The following is a 6627-nucleotide window of genomic DNA, read 5'->3' as shown; positions in this document are numbered from 1 at the left end:
CAAGTAAGCACTTTTAATAATTTCTTTATCCATTCATCTATCAATGGACGCTTAGGTTATTTCCATATGTTGGCTGCCGTGAATAATGCTACAACGAATCTGGGAGCAGAGATATCTTTAGGAGGTGCTGATTCGTTGATTTCATTTCCTTTGAGTATATATTCAGAAGAGATATTACTGGGTCATATGGTAATTCTATTTTCAAGTTTTTGAGGAAGCTCCATCTTGTTTTCCATAATGGCTGCACCAATTTATATTCCCATCAACATTGTGCAAGTGTTCCCTTTTCTCCTCACCTTTTCCAACCTTTGTTATCCCTTCTCTTTTAGATAACAGCCATCTTTTTTGTTTTTTTAAATTTCGCCTTGAGGGCCACATGAGCTCCACCACAGCTCTGCCACTGTATGGCAAAAACCCTAAGAGCATGTGGAAACAAAGGGGCATGGAAGTTTATTTAGAAAATAAATAAAGTTTATGAAAGTTTATTTAGAAAAACGAGCCATGGGCTCTCTCTGTCCAGAGGGTCAGATTTCATTGACTCCTCACTAAGTACCCGGCGACATGATATGAAAAAAGACTCAAAATAAGACACATCTTGACATTTTAAAATATCGGGGATAAAGAAAAGCTCATAAAAGTTTTCAAAGAAAAATGCAGTTCACATATGCAGTTTTGGAAAGAAGAACAGCCCTAGACTTGTATGTGGAAAAGGCGGCAGCAAGAAAATGAGTCCTGGCACTTTAGGAGGCTAAGCCAAAACAAAAGGAAAGAAAGGAAGAAAAAGAAAACGCGGCCATGATGTGAGATTCTTAATGACAATCTCCAATCTAGAATTTCACAATTCACCCAGATATCAAGTAAAGCTGCTGTCAGAGTCCAGAAACTCCCCCATGCAGCTCAGGAAGTTATTAATGAAGCTGCTCCTCCAAAATCAAAGCATGAAAGGAAGCTGAGGAAGGGGAGGGCGAGAAAGACAAGCGAGTCTGTGGCAGGAGAGAGAGGGCAAGAGTCATGGAGGAGACCAGCAGGGCCCACATCCGGATAGGTCACTGAGGGATTGCTTGGAGAAGTGACCCAGCACGGGTTCCCTGATAATGCCAGCTAGGGATTATGCTGAGGTTTCGGGGATCTATGTCCCCTGAAGCCAGGCAAATGAAAACCCAACACTCTGAGCCATCCGGGGCTGGGATCAGGGTTGGCTGGCGACCATTATTTACAGTCATGATGATGTCTGTTCTCTGATATTATCTGTGATGTCATCCTTGTAGGGAAACAAGGAGTAAACTAGAGAATCTGGGGGAATGTTAGCTTAATTTGTCACTTGGAAACATGGCCACACATGCAGGAAACACGGTTTGTCTCTGCATTAGAATGAGGCCACTGGGCAGGGCTGAAAAGGAGCTCTCACTCTGAAGGGTCCCACTGTGGGACACCAGGTACAGGGCTGTCTGCACACTGGGTGTCTAACCTGGCCTTCCCCTGGGACTCTTCTTAGGTGCCTTTCGTGGTTCCCACCTGTCAACCCCCCATGCTCTCTGCAGGCCTGATCCTGGGTGAGAATTTATGGTCATCCCCTGGGATCCCTACCCCAGATTCCCACACGCTATGCCCCCTGGGCGCTGGTCCCTTGGTGCCATTCCCTGACTGGCCTTCCCTGAGTGAGCTACCTCTGGGAGTCCACCCAGCTCACTTCTAGATTTCTTCCATGGGTGCCCACCCTTCATGCCCTTTGCAGGCCATATCCTGGGTGCTCACCATCATATGCCTGTTCTTCTTTATGTTAGGTGTTATAAATAATATAAAGATGATTTAAATATATAGGAGAAATGACAAAAAGGCACCATAAAGGAATTTTGAGGTGATCAAAATTGTTCTGTATCTTGAACAGTGGTCAAAACTCAAGGAACTGTACCATAAAAAAGTGAACATCTCTACATGTAATTTCTTTTTTTTCAAGACAGAGTGTCACTTTCTTGTCCCCCAGTAGAGTGCTATGGAGTCATAGATCACAGCAACCTCAATCTTGTGGACTTAAGAGATCTTCTTGCTTCAGCCCCCCAAGTAGCTGGGCCTACAGGTGCTGGTCACAATGTCTGGCTAATTTTTTTAGAGACAAGGTCTCATTCTTTTTTTTTTTTTTTTTTTTTTTTGAGACAGAGCCTCAAGCTGTCCCCCTGGGTAGAGTGTGGTGCATCACAGCTCACAGCAACCTCCAACTCCTGGGCTCAAGCAATTCTCCTGCTTCCACCTCTCAAGTAGCTGGGACTACAGGCATCTGCCACAATGTCCGGCTATTTTTTAGTTGCAGCTGCCATTGTTGTTTGGCGGGCCTGGGCTGGATTTGAACACACCACCTTAGGTGTATGTAGCTGGTGCCTTAGCCATTGGAGCCACAGGCGCCGAGCCCACGGTCTCACTCTTGCTCAGGCTAGTCTTGAAATAGTGAGCTGAAGTGATCCCCCAGCCTCAGCCTCTCAGAGTGCTAGGATTATAGATGTGAGTGAATTTTTTTTTTTTTTTTTTGAGACAGAGTCTTACTCTGTTGCCCAGGCTAGAGGGCCATGTCATCAGCATAGCTCACAGCAACCTCAAACTCGTGGGTTTAAATGTTCCTCCTGCCTCAGTTTCCTGAGTGGCTGGGACTACAGGTGCCTGCTAGCTACAATGCCTGGCTGATATTCTTATTTTCAGTAGAGACCAGGTCTTGCTCTTGGTTGGATTGGTCTTGAACATCTAAGGTCAATGAGTCCTCCCACTTTGGGTTCCCAGAGTGCTAGGATTACAGGCATAAGCCACAGCACCTGACCTCTCTGAGTAATTTTAAATGACCTATCTTCAAGTTCAGAGATTCTATATTTTGCCTAAGTCTACTATTAGCTTTTTACTATATTTTTATTTCATTCATTGAATTCTTCAGGTGAAAGATTTCTGTTTGGTTCTTGTTTGTGATATCTATCTTAGTAGTGAAGTTTTCATTCACATCATGAATTATTTTCCTAATCTTGTAGAATTGTCTGTCTGTATCTTCTTATGTCTTGTTGAGTTTTTTAAAGGTCACTATACTGAATTTCTTTCTTTCTTTTTTCTTTTGAGACAGATTTCATTATGTTGCCCTCGGTAGAGTGCTGTGGGGTCACAGCTCACATCAACCTCAAACTCTTGGACTTAAATAATTTTCTTGTGTCAGCCTCCCAAGTAGCTGGGACTACAGGCACCCACCATAATGCCTGGCTATTTTTTTTTTTTTTTTGTAGTTGTCATTGTTGTTTGGTAGGCCTGGGCTAGGTTTGAACCCACCAGCCCAGGTGTATAAGGCCAGTGCCCTAACCACTGAGCTATAGGCACCGAGCCTTCCTTTTTTTTTTTTTTTTTCTAGAGACAGAGTCTCACTTTATCACCCTCGGTAGAGTGCCATGGCATCACACAGCTCACAGCAACCTCCAACTACTGGGCCCAGGCGATTCTCCTGCCTCAGCCTCCCAAGTAGCTGGGACTACAGGCACCCACCACAACACCCAGCTATTTTTTTGTTGCAGTTTGGCTGGGGCTGGGTTTGAACCCACCACCCTTAGTATATGGGGCCAGCACCGTACCAGGTAAGCCACAGGCACTGCCCCCCCACTTTTTTTTAAAGACAGAGTCTCACTTTGTCACCATTGATAGAGTGCTGTGGAGTCATAGCTCACAGCAACCTCAAATTCTTGGGCTCAAGCAATCTTCTTGCCTCAGCCTCCCAAGTAGCTGGGACTACAGGTGTCTGCCACATGCCTGGCCATTTTTAGAGATGAGGTCTTGCTCTTGCTCAAATTGGTCTCGAACTTCTGAGCTCAGGCGATTCAACTACCTTGTCCTCCCAGTGTGGTAAGGTTACAGGTGTGAGCCACTGTGCCCAGCTTTATACTGGATTTCTTTCTTTTTTGTTTTGAGATGGAGTCTCACTATGTCACCCTAGGTAGAGTACTGGGGTGTCACAGCTCACAGCAACCTCAAACTCTTGGGCTTAAGCAATTCTCTTGCCTCAGCCTCCCAAGTAGCTGGGACTACAGGCACCTGCCACAATGCCCAGCTTTTTTGTTGTTGTTGTTGTAGTTGTTGTTGTTTAGCAGGCCTGGCTGAGTTTGAACCCTCCAGCCCTGGTGTACGAGGCTGGCACCCTAACCACTGAGCTATGGGCAGTGAGGCTGTGGATTTCTTTTTCAACAGTTCATTGATTTTCTTTTTACTGAGGTCTTTTACTGAGAGTTATTATGTTTCTTTGATAGTATCATATTTTCTTGTCTTTTTATATTTCTTGTGTTCCTATGTTGATGTCTGTGCATAGAGTGTAATAACTGACTTTTCCAAACTTTCCAAAGTAGCTTTTGTAGAGAAAGATTTTTCCTGTAATTGGATCTTAGAGTGCCAGATGTCAGGGTGTGGTGAGTCTGTTTCTGAGTAGGTGCAGTGGTATAATCTCTATGCAGCTTTTTTGGCCACATTCAACATCACTGTTAACTGCGAGTGCCTCAGAAACCTAAGCTGTAGAAGTCTGTAGGAGTGGCGGTGTCATCGTCACAGGTTGTTAGTGTCCTCAGTGGCAAGGGCTTTGGGCTCCCCCTCTTCTCATTTTCCCCATGGTGAGATTAAGCTTGCGGAGCACGTCCGGTAGGTATCAGGTCTGGCAGGGCCTGGAAGCAGCGGCCACCGCACTGTGTTCCAGGCACAGGTGGTTGGGGTGGCTGTGGGTCAGGTTCCTAGGTGTAGGGTCCTGTGAACCTATTGTGGCACCTGGGTCTTGGGTGCAGATTTGCTCTCTGTGGTTGGACGTAGGCTGCCCACAGCACCAGGCTCTGTGACTTTGAGGCAACCCCTCGCAGCTTGGGTTTGGGGATTCAGTAGGTGGAGGTGTTCTGCAAAGCACTATTTCCCCAGGAGGGACTGCCTAGACTCGCCTCTGGCTGAGGTGAGGGTGGAGAGAGGGCAGGTAGGTGGAACAGTTCCATCACTGGCTGTCCCTACAGAGTATAACAGTTCTTACAGCTGGCTTGGGTGGGGGGGGGTCAGGCCACGGGGCTAGGCTTCTTCTATCCTGGGAGGACAGCTATTTGGCCTCTGGGTAGTTCCTCAGCTGGGCTTAGTGCCTGTGAGAACTACAGGGCACTCCAGTGATTACAACTGTAGGTGTCCACAGTGGGGGTGACTGGGATCCTCTTCTTCCCTCTTTGCTGTAGGGTGAAGATTCCCCTGGTTTACAGCTGGCTCTGGCTGTGAGACAGGGTGGCAGGGTCCTGGTCTATCCCTCTGTTTTTTTATGTGGATGTCCTGATTTTCCTTTTGCTTTTTTGGCATATTCTGGCTCTCCCCTTCAGTTATTTTGTTGTTTTTTTTTTTTTTTTTTTTTTTTTTTTTTTGAGACGGAGCCTCAAGCTATCCCCCTGGGTAGAGTGCCGTGGCATCACGCTCACAGCAACCTCCAACTCCTGGGCTCAAGCGAGTCTCCTGCCTCAGCCTCCCAAGTAGCTGGGACTACAGGCACCCGCCACAATGCCTGGCCATTTTTTGGTTGCAGCCATCATTGTTGTTTGGCGGGCCCGGGCTGGGGATTCGAACCCGCCACCTTAGGTGTATGTGGCTGGCGCCTTAGCCGCTTGAGCCACAGGCGCCGAGCCCAGTTATTTTGTTAAAAGTAGTTATTTGTTACTTTGGCAGTCTTTATGGAGGGGATGAGTGCTGGGGTCTTCTGCTCAGCCATCTTGCTCAGTTTCTTCTTCCAGTGTCCACCATTGTAGGTTTACACAGAACATCTGGAATGCCCTCAGAATGCTTGTTACATGTAAGAGACAGAAGCCATATGTGGCTGGAGAGGTAAGGAGTTGAATTTATTTAGAACAGTATTACAGCTCTGAAATGGTTAGAATAGCTAACCACTAATAGCTCTTTGGTGAGGGAGGGTAAGATGGGGAGAGGAACGTGAACCTGAGTTCCTAAAATGAACTTGACAATTCATGGAACATACCTCAGGAAGGATGATAAGAACTCTGAGTCATCAATCTACTTCTAAATCAGCAAGGGCTTCTAAGGGCTATCAGGAAAGTGAAGTTTATAGCATAATAAACACAACTGACAACTAGCTCTTAATTTTTTTTTTTTACAGGACTGTGTTTGAGATTCAGCTTTGACTATTCCCAGACATTTGCCAGGAAATGCACATTCTGCTTTGCCCTGTTGGTGGCGTGAAACTCCATGGTACAGCCTGGGAGAAGCCATGTGTTTGCGTTACCATCTCAAGTTCCCGTCCACAAGATGTTGCACAGAAGTTTAGCTCGATAAATCTGCCATTTGTCTTTTCTGGATGAGGTTTTTTTTTTTCTTTTGGTTTTTCTTTTCTTTTAGATGTATTTATAGAGGTAGTTGCTGTTCAAGACAGCCATTTAGAAAATAATAATCCATTGATAATTTTTACGGTGCCTCCAAGTTACAGATAGCTATTACTTAGTTCTTCCTCATTTTCCTCTGCCCTTGATCTCTAGAAGAATAACTACTGGCAATTACCGGCCGTTCAAAAGGGCACCAAAGTTTTTAGAAAGGAGTTACAGAGATCTGGTAATTTTACTTGTAAAGTTTGGAATTTTAAGAATAAATGTCTAA

This window comes from Otolemur garnettii, unplaced genomic scaffold (genome assembly GCF_000181295.1).
Source record: "Otolemur garnettii isolate 467f Iridium unplaced genomic scaffold, OtoGar3 scaffold00006, whole genome shotgun sequence".
Taxonomy (NCBI): domain Eukaryota; kingdom Metazoa; phylum Chordata; class Mammalia; order Primates; family Galagidae; genus Otolemur; species Otolemur garnettii.
The sequence above is the reverse complement of the archived record's forward strand: the minus strand, read 5'-3'. Positions refer to the sequence as shown.